This window comes from Pituophis catenifer, unplaced genomic scaffold, assembly GCF_029215685.1.
Source record: "Pituophis catenifer annectens isolate HBS135680 unplaced genomic scaffold, rPitCat1.0.hap2 SCAF_17, whole genome shotgun sequence".
Lineage (NCBI taxonomy): Eukaryota > Metazoa > Chordata > Lepidosauria > Squamata > Colubridae > Pituophis > Pituophis catenifer.
The window spans coordinates 7,014,070-7,028,789 of NW_027256897.1; the positions used below are offsets into that span (position 1 = coordinate 7,014,070).

Below are 14,720 nucleotides of genomic sequence, written 5' to 3' on the forward strand. Positions count from 1 at the left end.
CATTTCTTTCTTTAAGAAAAGAAATCTAGCTGGATTCTGGAAACTCAAACTTACGAACTGAACTTCAGAGCTGCTTCAGTGTCTTTTCCAGAGCTGGAACTTCTGAGCTCAACACCCCTGCCTTAAAGGACGCATGGAGTGATTCATGGTCAGTGAATCAGCTTCTAGGAAAGAGAGTCTTCCTTGATCGTATTCCCACTTGTCTCCCCTCAATGTGCAAAATCATCCTTTCTCACTGTGCCCCACCATGATGATAAAGAATCATGCAAGTTCTGGGGATGTACTCCTTTCTATATAAGGCAATTTCTCAGTTTTTTCTCCCCCTTTTAACTACTTGTGATAGAAGGAATGGCAGAGCCAGGGTGGGAGGGGTAAAAATGTACGACAGAGGGAGTCCTTTGCTTACAACCATTGATTTAATGGCCGTTCGAAATGACAACTGAAAAAAAAGAACTTATGGCCATTTTTTCATCCTTATGACTGTTGCAGCATCTCCATGCTCATGAGATCAAAATCCAGATGCTTGGAGTTGGCTCGTATTTATGACACTTGCAATGCTTTGTATTATTTCCAAACTGGCTTTCGACAAACAAAGTCAATGAGGGAAGCCGGATTCATTTAATGACTACCCGATTCACTTAACAACTGGAGCGATTGGCTTAACAACGGTGGCAACAAAGGTCATAAAATGGGACAAAGCTCACTTAACAGCTGTCTTGCTTAGCCATGGAAATGTTCGGCTCACTTGGGGCTGTAAGTCAAGGACAAGGAAGGAAGGAAGAATGGAGAGAGAGGAAGGAAAGAAGGAAGAGAGGAAGGAAGAGAGAGAAAGAGAAAAAGAAAGGAAGGAAGGAAGAGAAAGAAAGAGAAATGAAAGAGAGAAAAATAAGGAAGGAGAGAGAGGAAGGAAGAGAAAGAAAGAAATGAAAGAGAAAAATAAGGAAGGAAGGAAGGAGAGAGGAAGGAAGAGAAAGAAAGAAATGAAAGAAAAATAAGGAAGGAAGGAAGGAAGGAGAGAGATGAAGGAAGAGAAAAAAAAGGAAAAAAAAAATAAGGAAGGAAGGAGAGGAAGGAAGAGAAAGAAAGAAATGAAAGAGAAAAATGAAGGAAGGAAGGAAGGAAGGAGAGATGAAGGAAGAGAAAGAAAGAAAGGAAAAAGAAAAATAAGGAAAGAAGGGAGAGAATGGAGGAAGGAAGAGAAAGAAAAAGGAAAGAAGGAAGGAAGGAAAGAAGGAGAGAGTGGAAGGAAGGAAGAGAAAGAAAAAAGAGAAGGAAGGAAGGAAAGAAGGGAGAGAGTGGAAGGAAAGAAAGAAAGAGAAAGAAAGAAAGAAAGAAAGAAAGAAAGAAGAAAGAGAAAGAGTCACTACAGGGCTCCTTAGTGAGTTTACTGCAAGAGACTGATACAGTTAACCATCAAAACTACCGTATTTTATCAATGTTTTGCCTTCCACACCCCACACCTCCTCTTTTACCTTCAACCATCTCTGGTTGAAAAAAAAAATACAAACCGAGTCAAGCAATTGCATTTTTATTCCACAAATTATATTTCCTTTCTATATAATTTCAAGATTTGGTCATTGCAAAGGTTGGCTCTACCGGTACCCCAGACACAGGATAATCAAACACGTTCACCTCCGCTCCGTGGGGAGTTTATAAACGTGCTTTCATGAAGTTGTCTGCGATAGCCAAGTAAGAAGGATGGAAGCATTTTGCATTTTCTCGAATTGGTAGACGAGGACCGGGCAACGTCCCAGTGGATCTGCGAACGCTGCGGACGGTCCTTTATCTGCCTCAGGTCCCCCTAGGCTGGTCCGCAACGAAACTGCTGCATTTGGGGGGCTCTGCCATCTTAGATTTTCGTCATCCGCCGGCAGGGTAAGCTGCACAGGTCAAGAAAGAAAATTAAAACTTTAGGAAGGACCACAGATCATTTTTTTTTTTTTTTTAGGAATTGGAAAACCTAGAACCGAGGACAACATTTGCTGCCAGTGAGAACGGTTAACCATTGGAATGGCTTGCCTTCAAGAACTGTGGTTATTCCATCACTGGAAGTTTTTAAGAACAGGAACAGAGTTGGAAGGGACCTTGGAGCAGGGGTGGGTTCTAAAATTTTTTACTACCGGTTCTGTGGGCGTGGCTTATTTTGTGGGTGTGGCTTGACGGTCCTGAGAGCCTTGGTATTACAGGGGTTTAAGGCACCCCGTTATTAAGCTGGTTATTAAGACCAGCTGCCTGCAATTACTGCAGGGTTCGAATCTCGCCAAGGCTCAAGGTTGACTCAGCCTTCCATCCTTTCTAAGGTAGGTAAAATGAGGACCCGGTTTGTGGGGGCAATAAGCTGACTTTGTATAAATATACAAAAGGATGAAGGCTATTGCTGAGCACATTGTAAGCCGCCCTGAGTCTTCGGAGAAGGGCGGCATATAAATCAAATTAAAAAAAAAATGTGACAATTCTTTAGGATTTAACAGAGATACTGGTCTACCAGGCTTTTAACTGCTTGCAGAGCTGTACCAGTCTACCCATTTATTTTTGCAGGCACTGATCTACTCATGTATTTTTGCAGGCACTGATCTACCCATTTATTTTTGCAGGCACTGGTCTACCTATTTATTTTTGCAGTCTACTCATTTGTTTTTGGAGGCACCGGTCTACCACCAAACTGCCTTTTACCACTAATCAGCTGTAGGGCGGCCCTTTGAAGCCCTGCGGCAAGAGTTTAAACAGTTTTTTTCCTTATAGCCCATCAGCTGGGACTCAGGAGGCAGCAATAGATTGGGGGTGGGGCCAAATAAAAGGTAAGAATAACGCGGGGAGTGGGGGGTGGGGTGGGGGGGCAGAACCAGTTCAGTGACATCATATCATCACTGATACCGGCTCGGCGGAACCGGGAGGAACCCACCACTGCCTTGGAGGTCATCTAGTCCAACCCACTGCTCACACAGGAAAGCTGTACTAGGGATTTGAAACGGCCGAACTGCCGACCTTTCGGATCGACAAGCTCAGCGTCTTAGCCACTGAGCCACCTAAGAGATTGGACAACCATTTGTCTGAAATGGTATAGGGCAGGGGTGTCAAACTCAAGGCCCGGGGGCAGGGGTGGGTTCTACTTACCTTTACTATCGGTTCGCAACGGGATCGCTTCTGCGCATGCGCAGATTGCCGATGACAACATCCGGGGCGGTGGGCGGGGCCTCCCGCCAGTTTTACTACCAGTTCATGTGAACCAGTCTGAACTGGGGGTAACTCACCACTGCCCAGGGACCAGATCTGACCCCACGGGGTACTTAGATCTGGCCTGCGGGGCCACCCTGGAAACAGCGAAGGACCGGCCCGTGGTGCTTCTGCCAGAGAAAACGGGGTTCGGGAGGACCGCAGGCTGTTTTCCCTGGCAGAGGGTTGCAGGAGGCTGTGGCAGCCGAAAACGGAACTTGGGAACCAGTTTTCGCTGGCAGAGCGCTCGAGCTGCCACAGGCGCCCCCGACATGAGTGATATCAAGCTGGCCACGCCCACCCTGGCCACACCCACCCCAGCCCCCCAAGGTCAAAACACAACCCCGATGCGTCCCTCAATGAAATTAGAGTTGGACACCCCTGGTATAGGGATTCCTGCTTGATCAGAGGGTTGGATTAGAAGACCTCCAGTGCCCCTTCCAACTCTGTTCTTCTGTCATTCTGCACTCTGTCATTCTGCACTCTGTCATTCTGCATTTTGTTATTCTGTCATTCTGCACTTTGTTATTCCGTGTTCTGTTATTTGTTAGTCTGTATTCTGTTATTCTGTAGTCTGTTATTCTGTATTTTGATATTCTGTATTTTGTTATTCTGTCATTCTGCACTGTTATTCTGGTATTATGTATTCTGTTGTTATTCTGTATTCTTTATTCTATATTTTGATATTCTGTATTTTGTTATTCTGTATTCTGTCATTCTGCACTTTGTTATTCTGTATTTTGTTATTCTGTCATTCTGCACTGTTATTCTGGTATTATGTATTCTGTTGTTATTCTGTATTCTTTATTCTATATTTTGATATTCTGTATTTTGTTATTCTGTATTCTGTCATTCTGCACTTTGTTATTCTGTATTTTGTTATTCTGTCATTCTGCACTGTTATTCTGGTATTATGTATTCTGTTGTTATTCTGTATTCTTTATTCTATATTTTGATATTCTGTATTTTGTTATTCTGTATTCTGTCATTCTGCACTTTGTTATTCTGTATTTTGTTATTCTGTCATTCTGCACTGTTATTCTGGTATTATGTATTCTGTTGTTATTCTGTATTCTTTATTCTATATTTTGATATTCTGTATTTTGTTATTCTGTATTCTGTCATTCTGCACTTTGTTATTCTGTATTTTGTTATTCTGTCATTCTGCACTTTGTTATTCTGTTTTCTGTTATTCTGTTTATATTATTATGTTATTATACTGTTATTCTGTATTTTGTTATTCTGTCACTCTGCACTCTATTATTTTGTTATGATGTTATTCTGTATTGTCTTATTCTGTTTTTCTGTCATTCCATGATTCTGTTAGAGGTTGAGTAGCTGGAGGGAAATGTCATAAAAATAACAAAACATTTGTGCCGTTTTTGGGGTCCACGGAACTTCCACGTTCTTTTGTCTCTTAACCCCTTCTTCAATTTCCATTATTGTCCTCCCTCTATGCTGTGATACCTTCCTCTCCCTTCACTTTTTTCATTTGCGGTTTTCAACTATAAACCGGGGTCCCCTGTCTTAAGCAAGGGGTTGGACTAGAGGACCTCTAAAGTCCCTTCCAGCCCTAGGATTCTATATTTTATGTGGTTTTTTTTTCATTTGTCTTCCAAAAAGTGCCCATCACCCTTTGCTATTACCAGCAACGCGTGAAAATGCTTGGCACTTTGCGCCTCTCTGTTCAGTTTAATGAATTGTGTTTTGATGTTTCCTTGCTGCTTCTGCGAAATAATGGATTTGATGGGGATAATTTAAAAAAAAAAAAAGCCATTATTGAGTTTGTCTCTTCTGTGAAGTGATCTGGAGCGGGTGTGGGGGGTTTTCTCTCCCCCCCCGTTCTTCTTCTTCGTTGTTACATTTACTTGTTTGTTTTTTCATTTTTGAAAATGTGACTTCGGAGAGCAATAGGCACTAACTGGCTGGTTAAACTTCCTCTTTTCTTTTAGATTCTGAGACAATGTCTGCGTGAGAAGCAACAACTTTCCTCATTCTTTTTATTATGCTCCGCTAATATAGGCTTGGTTATAAATTTTTTTCCCCTTTCTTGACCACCCAGGAAGAGTGGAGGGGGGGAGGGAGGAAGGGAAAGAAATAATGCTAATAAATTTGGTAATAAATTATGACAATGTGGCAACTGTTATTTGTCAAGAGAAGGAAGGAAGAAATGCATCTCCATAGAGACTTGCATCAGGTTTCATTACGGCATTTCCCAACAATGTTCTATGAATGATTCAGTTTCCTTCTCCTCCTTCTCCTTCTCCTCCTCCTCCTCCTCCTCCTCCTCCTCCTCCTCCTCCCCCCTGCAAATGCCACTCCCTTCTAGCACTGGTGAGGTTCCCTAGTTGGGCAATGAAATGTCTGCAAGAAAACCACCAAGCTCAGAGAGCACCAAGGACCCCAGCCTTCTCCTTCTCCTTCTCCTTCTCCTTCTCCTTCTCCTTCTCCTTCTCCTTCTCCTTCTCCTTCTCCTTCTCCTTCTCCTTCTCCTTCTGTCTTGCAATGGGCAGTTCCTTCAACAACCTGCCTCCTTCTCAGCTTCTCTCATGTAATGGTTTTTTTTTTTTTTTTTTAAATTTGATTTATATGCCGCCCTTCTCCGAAGACTCAGGGCGGCTTACAATGTGCTCAGCAGTTTTCTTTGTGTGCGGGTGCTTTTGAGTCATTTTTCATGACTAGCAACTGCCTGGAATTGTCCCTGCAGTTGTCTTGGCAAGATTTCAGAAGTGTTATCTCCTTGATGCTTCAGGGAGTCTATAGTGTTTAATGGTGAAGGAAAAGAAAGAAAGAAGGGAAGGAAGGAAGGAAGGAAGGAAGGAAGGAAGGAAGGAAGGAAGGAAGGGAGATGGAATGAGGGAGGGAGGGAGGGAAGGAAGGAGATGGGATGAGAAAGGGAGGGAAGCATGTAGGGAAGGAAGGAGGGAGGGAGGGATGGAGGGAAGGAAATAGATGGGATGAGAAATGGAGGGAGGGAAGGAAGGAGGGAGGGATGGAGGGAAGGAAGGAAGAAGATGGGATGAGAAAGGGAGGGAGGGATGGAGGGAAGGAAGGAAGGAAGGAAGGAAGGGAGTGAGGGAGGGAGGGAGCGATGGAAGAAGGAAAGGATGTTTTTGATAAAATTGGAGGACTCATTTGGCCCAGCCTTGACTGTCTTATCATTTTATTCCCATCCCCAGCAGAGATTTCCCACTTTCTCTTACCTTTTTCTTGACCGAAAGATTCTAATTTCTCATTATCATCGTTACAGCAGAAGCAACAGCAGGATCTGATTTTTACTGCCACATACCTGAAGGCTGGAAGCCACAGAGAGAGAGAGAGAGAGAAAGAGAAAAATAATGAAGAATATGTAGCAACCCCCAGATTCATCTCACCCTGAACAAACCCAGATGTAAAGGTTTTGTCGGTCACAATATGTCAGGTCTACCACTTCTTAAACTTTCTACTAGTGGTAGAATGATGAAATCTGTAAATTCCATAACTACATTGATATGGATGGGTGGGAAGAGGAGCAGAGAGCTAACTAATGGGTCATTTCCCCACATTGAAAAAAAAAATAGAAATATTTTCTGATCAAATACAGATAGTCCTCGGCTTAGGACCACAACGGAGTCCCATATTTCCTTTGCCGAGCGAGACCTTTGTTAAACGAGTTTCGCCTCATTTTACGACCTTTCTTGCCACGGGTTCTTAAGCGAATCACTGCAGTGGCGAAGTTAGTAACACGGATGTTAAGTGAATCTGGCTCCCCCGTTGACTTTGCTCGTCAGGAGGTCCCAAAACGGGACCCCGTGACTGGGACACTGCAACCGTCATAAATATGAGTCAGTGGCCAAGCATTTGAATTTTGATCACGTGACCCTGAGGAGGCTGCGACGGTCGTAAATGTGAAAAACGGTCATAAGCCGCTTTTTTCAAGTGCCGTTGTAACTTTGAACAGTCACAAAATGAATGAGGACTTCCTGTACTTTGATCTAATCTGAGAACTCTTTTATTTGCTGAACTCGCGGAGAAAGCGAACTCCAGTGAACAATCTTGCAAATCAACCTTTGAACCGTTCTTTATATCTTGGATTTGGCCATGGCATTTAGAGTTGGTGACAATTAATCTTGAAAATATTTCCTGGTCGTTGGCTACCTGAGAAAGGGTTGGTTTGAAGATTTAAAATCAGCTTTGAGTTTGGATCCTGAGGAATTCTTGGTGCTCTCTGAGCTTGGTCGTTTTCCTGCAGACGTCTATGGAGATTCTAACCCTAACCCTAACCCTCCTTCCCTCCTTCCTTCCTTCCCTCCCTCCATCCCTCCCTTCCTCCTTTCCTCATTCCATCTCCTTCCTTCCTCCCTTCTTTCCCTCCCTTCTTCCCTCCTTCCTTCCTTCCTTCCCTCCATCCCACCCTCCCTTTCTCATCCCATCTCCTTCCTTCCTTCCCTCCCTCCCTCCCTCCTTCCTTCCCTCCATCCCTCCCTTTCTCCCTTTCTCATTCGATCTCCTTCCTTTCTCCCTTCTTTCCCTCCCTTCTTCCTTCCTTCCTTCCTTCCTTCCTTCCTTCCTTCCTTCCTTCCCTCCCACCCTCCTCCATCCCACCCTCATTCCCTTTCTCCTCCCATCTCCTTCCTTCCTTCCCTCCCTCCATCCCTCCCTTCCTCCCTTCCTCATTCCATCTCCTTCCTTCCTCCCTTCTTTCCCTACCTTCTTCCCTCCTTCCTTCCTTCCCTCCATCCCACCCTCCCTTTCTCATCCCATCTCCTTCCTTCCTTCCCTCCCTCCCTCCTTCCTTCCCTCCTTCCCTCCTTCCTTCCCTCCATCCCTACCTTTCTCCCTTTCTCATTCGATCTCCTTCCTTTCTCCCTTCTTTCCCTCCCTTCTTCCCTCCTTCCTTCCTTCCTTCCTTCCTTCCTTCCTTCCTTCCTTCCCTCCCACCCTCCTCCATCCCACCCTCATTCCCTTTCTCCTCCCATCTCCTTCCTTCCTTCCCTCCCACCTTCCCTCCCTCCATCCCTCCCTTCCTCCCTTCTCAGTCATGCTTTTTTTCAAGAGGCAACTGTATTTTTCTGGATAAAACTGGATTAATAAAAATAAAACTGGATTTTTATTCCTTGCAGACTTTTCAGAGAGTCGTTGAGGCCACTTGGAGGTTTCACCTGAGGTGACCCTGAGGACACAGAGAAACCTCCAAGTGGCCTCAACGACTCTCTCAAAGGATGCAAATGGCCAGCTGTCTGCAAGGAATATAAATCCTTCCATTCTCCACCACCATCCCGTCAGAGCTGAAGAAGCTTCTTGGATGAGAAGCGAAACGTCTTCAAAGAAAAACCAGAAAGGCTATTTGGCTCTTGAAAAAACACCTTTGCAGGTTTTCCTGCAAACGTTTCATTACCAAAATCGGTAACGGATGAGGTTACCTACCAACCCAGCTCTGAGAACACCAAGGATCCCTCACTTCAACCCGGACAAATATTCCCCTCTATAATTTCTGTTTATATTATAACTCTGCTTGGAATCACTGCTCATCCGTGCCCTAATGGAAACAGATCCCTCAACTCCCTGGTAGCAGGGCAGCCCGTGAAGCGTGGCAAAAATAACTCCAGATCAAGACAAATTGGCGGTGTAAATACTTCTGTGTGTATGTGTGTGTGAGAGAGGGATGGAGGGACAAAATAATCCTAGGCTTGGAACAACCCGTCAACTCCCACCTGCTGCTCTGTAGAGGAAACTGAATTAAAGTTTCCTCAAATTAAATGGAGGACCCAGTTTGTGGGGGCAATAAGCTGACTTTGTATAAATATTCAAAAGTATGAAGGCTATTGCTTAACGCACTGTAAGCCGCCCTGAGTCTCCGGAGAAGGGCGGCATATAAATCAAATTTAAAAAAAGAAGAAAAGAAAGAGAAAGAAAGAGAAAGAAGGAAGGAAGGAAGAAAGGAAAAGGAAGGATGGAAGGAAGGAATGAAAGAAAGAAAGAAAGAAAGAAAGAAAGAAAGAAAGAAAGAAAGAAAGAAAGAAAGAAGAAAGAAAAAGAAAAGCTGACTTTGTATAAATATACAAAAGTATGAAGGCTATTGCTTAACGCACTGTAAGCCGCCCTGAGTCTCCGAGAAGGGCGGCATATAAATCAAATTTAAAAAAAGAAGAAAAGAAAGAGAAAGAAAGAGAAAGAAGGAAGGAAGGAAGAAAGGAAAAGGAAGGATGGAAGGAAGGAAAGAAAGAAAGAAAGAAAGAAAGAAAGAAAGAAAGAAAGAAAGAAAAAGAAAAGCTGACTTTGTATAAATATACAAAAGAATGAAGGCTATTGCTTAACGCACTGTAAGCCGCCCTGAGTCTCCGGAGAAGGGCGGCGTATAAATCAAATTTTTTTTTAAAAAGTATTATTATTTTTTTTTATCCAATCCTGGTTAGCAAAAAGGATTTAATAATCCCCAGTCTTAGTTTAGCCTTAGGGATGTGGTGACTCAGTGGCTAAGATGCGGAGCTTGGCAGTTCAGCGGTTCGAATCCCTAGCGCCGCGTAACGGGATGACCTCCTGTTCCTTGCCCCAGCTTCTGCCAACCTAGCAGTTCGAAAGCACGTAAAAAATGGAAGTAGGAAAATAGGGACCACCTTTGGTGGGAAGGGAACAGCGTTCCGTGGGCCTTTGGCGTTGAGTCATGCCGGCCACAGGACCACGGAGATGTCTCCGGACAGCGCTGGCTCTTCGGCTTTGAAATGGAGTCGGGAACGACTAGCACATATGTGCGAGGGGAACCTTTACCTTTTACCTTAGTTTTAGGAAAGCTTAAAACTAAATCTTAGTTTTAGGAAAGCTTAAAACTAAATCTTTTCTCCTTAGAACTGAAACTTAGCTTTAGGCAGATCTTCACTTACCACTGGCGATAACTCAGGCCATGTTTCTTTAGGGTGGAAGAAGGGTTTCCCCAACTCTTCCCAATTCTTTCTCCTTCTCCGACTGTGTCCCCTTCTCCTCTCCTCTCCTCTTCGTGGTCTCCTCTACCTTTACACGCCGAGGATCGACTTCATCTGATTTCCTCTTGCAAATAATCATTAAAAAAAAAAAAAGAGCTGTGCAAACTTCCCTCTGGGGTATTGCCCAGAAACTGAGTCACGTGGATGTCACAGTGGCAACCAGGCAGGATGTTTTATGACTCAGAGCAGGCAGTTGTGGTGTTGACTTGAGAGTAAGGCGAGGAGAGGAAACATGGATCAGGTTTCTCTGAGCATCAAGTACGCAGGGAAGCTCAGTGTCCCGAAAGCCGTTAAAAAACAGATGCTTGTTTTGTTCTCAAGGGACTAAATGTTCCTGCTGCAGTCTTCAACAACAAACACACCAACATTTCAATCTTTGTTTGTTGGCTCGGCAGCTGGAGGTTCCCTTCCTATCCAGGAAGATTTTTAGGAAGGGGTTCTCTGCACGGTTGCTGGGTGAGCGTGGCCATGGTAGGCGTGACCTAGTCAGCCTCCTGCACCAAGGCAGTGATGGGCATTTTTGCGGTCACCAACTGGTGGTCCGTGAGAAAATTTCTGTGGTGGTCCACAGAAAAATTATTTGCATTTTTTATATTGCACTAAATCAGGAGTCCTCAAACTACGGCCCCTGGGCTGGATACATGCAATGAATGTTTGTGTTACTGCAGAGTCTCCCTCTTCGGGGTCTTTTTGTGTGGGTCGGAGGGGGCCAGAAATTCTGAGTTGGGGTCTGCTTCAGCCTCCTGGTGCGGAGGGAAGTAGTGCTGGTGGCGAAGAGCTGGAGGGCCTCGTTCCAGTGGGACTGCATCATGGCCTGGAACTGGCTGACCATCTCAGTGCGCTGAGCCTCCAGGCGCCGGTACCTGGTCTTGCACTCCTGCAGGTCTTCCCTCTGCTTGGAAAGCCTATGCTTCTAGTCCTCAGTGAGGTGCTTCTGCTGAGCCTCTTTCTTGGTCAGATCCAATTTGAACTGAGCTGTTTTGTCAACTCTTTCTCGTGGTAGCTGCTTAGCTCCAACAACTGCTTCCAGTTGGGGCCCTAAGGAGCCCGGGTGGGGAGGTGAGGAGTGTCTGGGAGGGGAAGGGCGATTAGAGGCCGTTGAGGTGCCCCTCGATGTGAGTGACATCGAGTTGACCACACCCACCCAGTCACACGACCACCTAGCCACGCCCACCCAGCCTGTCATTAGGCATGTTGCAATATTTTCAGGATCAGACTCAATAATGATAATAAGAGTTAGAGGTTTAAATATATTTCTCTTTAATTATAACAGGCATTCTATATTCACTGAATATTCACAGATAGAAGCAAGGAAAAAGGTGAAGGTGGCTCCTTATATATACAAGGGGTGGAGCCAAGAATGGGAGTGGTGAATTATGAATACATTAGGAACCAAAGAATAAGTTAACCCCCCGATGTCCCATATATACATTATTTACATATTAGGGAATAAGGCATTTACATCTCACAAATCCCCCTCTAAATGCCGGTTCGCTATACAACACCAATTACATTCAGATTCAGGACAATATAAGACATATAATTTTGATGTTAAATATTTGTGCTGTTTAGAAGGTAAAGGCTTCGTCAATATGTCAGCTAATTGTTCAGAGGTATCACAATGCACTGCTTTGATAAATCCATCTTGAGACAATTGTCTCACATGCTTAAATTTTATATCTATATGCCTGGACCTTTGTCCAATGGCATCGGATCTGGATATTTCAATGGCTGCTTTATTATCTTCATGCATAATAAAAGGCAAAGCAGGTTTTTTCCAAACATCTGAAATCAAATCATTAAACCATACAAGGTTATTTGCAGCTTTGGACAAACAAACATATTCCGCTTCTGTGGTCGAAGTGGCTACCAGTTCTTGTTTACCAGTGTACCAGTAAACTGGACAGTCATTTAATAGAAAAATATAACCAGAAGTGCTCTTTCTGCATGATATATCTCCAGCCCAATCCGCATCTGCGTAACATGTAAGTTTTGGTTCTTTATCATTACTAGGTTCTAATACTAAGCAAAAGTCTAATGTACTTTTCAGATATCTTAGAATTCTTTTGACTGCTTCCCAATGATACATTGTTGGTTTGCTAACATATCTTGACAATAAGTTGAGTGGTAATGCAATATCTGGCCTGGTCCAATTAGATATATAAAGAAGTGAACCTATGACTGATCTATAAAATGTATTATCCTTGAATTCAGGGGAAGATTCATCAGTGTTTCTAAGGAAATCAGTTTGCATAGGAGTGTCACAGGGTTTGGCATTGTTTAAATTGCATTTGTTCAGAAGTTCAATGATTTTATCTTTCTGAGTAAGTTTGAATCCCCTTCTAGTTTTGTTAATTTGTACACCAAGGTATTTGTTTACTTTACCTAGAGATTTCAACGAGAAATGTTCGTTTAGCTTATTTACAAAGGTTTCTCTTCTCTCCTTGTGTTTTCCTATATATAAAATATCATCTACATAAATTAATACAAATTCAATATGATCATCACTCTTTTTTACAAAGAAACAGTTATCGGCAGTGGTAGCGTTGAAATCCATGGTCTTAAGTACTTTTACCAAGCAATCGTACCATCTTTTGCCAGATTGCTTTAATCCGTATAGACTCTTGTTCAATAGCCAAATTTCATTCTTATTAGTGTATTGACTGTGTGGTGCTCTTACATATATTTCCTTATCTAGTTTTGCGTGTAAATACGCAGTCTGTATGTCATATTGAAATACATCAAGATTGAGTGCAGATGCCACTACTAGAGCTGTTTTAACACTCTCTGTTCTCACTGTGGGGGAGTATGTGTCAGTGTAGTCCTCCGGATATTTTTGTGCATAACCTTGTGCAACCAATCTAGCTTTGTATAGAGTATTGCCTCCTTCTAGATTCTTAATTTTATAAATCCACCTGGTACCTATAATCGTTTTATCTTTAGGTGCAATCGCAGGTGTAAACACATTTAATCCTTGCAAACTTTCCATCTCTTTTTTCATAGCTAGTTCCCATTTTTCCTTTTCTTCACGAGGGAGTTTTAATACTTCCTCATATGTATTAGGTGTCATTTGTTCACCATCCATATGCATTATGTAATCTCTGTATTTATTTGGTACTTGATTTCTATTGTTTCTAATAGCTCTTTCGGGTTTGCTATGGTTATCATGCAAATATCTTGCTTCCTTTTTTGTTAATGTGTCTGTCTTTATTTTGTGCTGACTATTTGTCCAAGTTTTGGTTTTGTTTTTATTTTTGTTGATATTTTGATTTTCTATTGTCCCTTCCTCACAAGATTTTGTATCTTTGCATTTATTTGGAAATATTTCATTAAGATGTAATTTAGACCAATTGGCCTGTTCATGGAACACAGCTGTTCTGGAGACTATAAATTTGTTATTATTATCAATGAATCTGTACCCTTTGGTGCCAGTTTCATATCCCATAAATCTTAATCTTCTGGATACGTTTTCTCCCTTTCTTCTCAACTGCTTAGGTATGTGTACGTCTGCAGTGACTCCAAATATGTGCATGTGTGCTAATTTGGGTTTCCTATTATACATCACCTCATATGGTGTTTTATTCACAATACTGGACCAGGTTCTATTTTGAGTGTAATTTGAATAGTGTAAGGCCTCTGACCAAAATTGTTTGCCTAAACCAGCATCCTCTAATGTGCACCTAATCATGGTTTGTAGTGTGGAATTCTTTCTCTCTACAATCCCGTTTTGGAACGCAGAAAATGGGCTAGACGTGAAATGTAGCATTCCTCTATCCTTTAACCATTGGGAGAATTCTTTAGACATGAATTCACATCCCCTATCTGTCATAATTTGTTTTATTCTGATATTATGTTGTGTTTCTATGCGTTTGTAGAATTCCTTAAATTTCTGAAAGGTTTCATCCTTGTGTTTTAATGTGTAAACAAAACCATAGCGACTGTAATCGTCTACTATTGTTAGGAAGTAACGTTTTCTATAAGTGATTGATGGAGTTAATGGACCAACTAGGTCCATATGTACTAAGTCAAAAATTTTGTTAGTTGATCTGTTGGATTTTTTTGGTCTGGGACTAGTTTTTAGTTTAGTGGATTTACATACTGAGCATTCCAAATAATTTTCACAATTTTTTATTTTGACACCTTCTGCGTGTTCAGTCATTTTTTGTACTACAGGAAAACTTGCATGTCCTAACTTCCTATGCAAGATGTGAGCACACTCATCATGAATTGGTTTACCTATTCTTGGTTTCTTCTCATTGTGTGTATTTGCGTGATCATGAGATATTTTACATTCATCATTGTCACTGTTACTAACATTTTCATCATCTGCCTCAATACAATCTTCCATATTTGAATCAATGTTATGTAACCATCTTTCTTTTGTTATTAGATAGGGTAGGCCTCCTTTAATCATCACAGTGCCTACATTTGTTTTGTCCTTCTCTAAAGTTGCTTTCCCCTTTGAGAAAACTATATTGATGTCAGAATCTCTGCTTAGTTTTATGGCACTTAGTATGTTATGAGGTATTTCTGGAATTAACAATACCC

The 14,720-nt window shown here is 42.5% G+C and overlaps 1 long non-coding RNA gene across 1 annotated transcript; it reads right to left on the reverse strand.

Moving 5' to 3' along the window:
* Positions 1-1,519: 1,519 nt before the first annotated feature.
* On the reverse strand, positions 1,520-10,223 carry LOC139325709 (uncharacterized). The gene is made up of 3 exons (XR_011601115.1): positions 10,074-10,223; positions 6,417-6,509; positions 1,520-1,880 (listed from the first exon to the last, which is right to left on the reverse strand). It is a non-coding gene; the product is annotated as an uncharacterized lncRNA (long non-coding RNA).
* Positions 10,224-14,720: the final 4,497 nt, after the last annotated feature.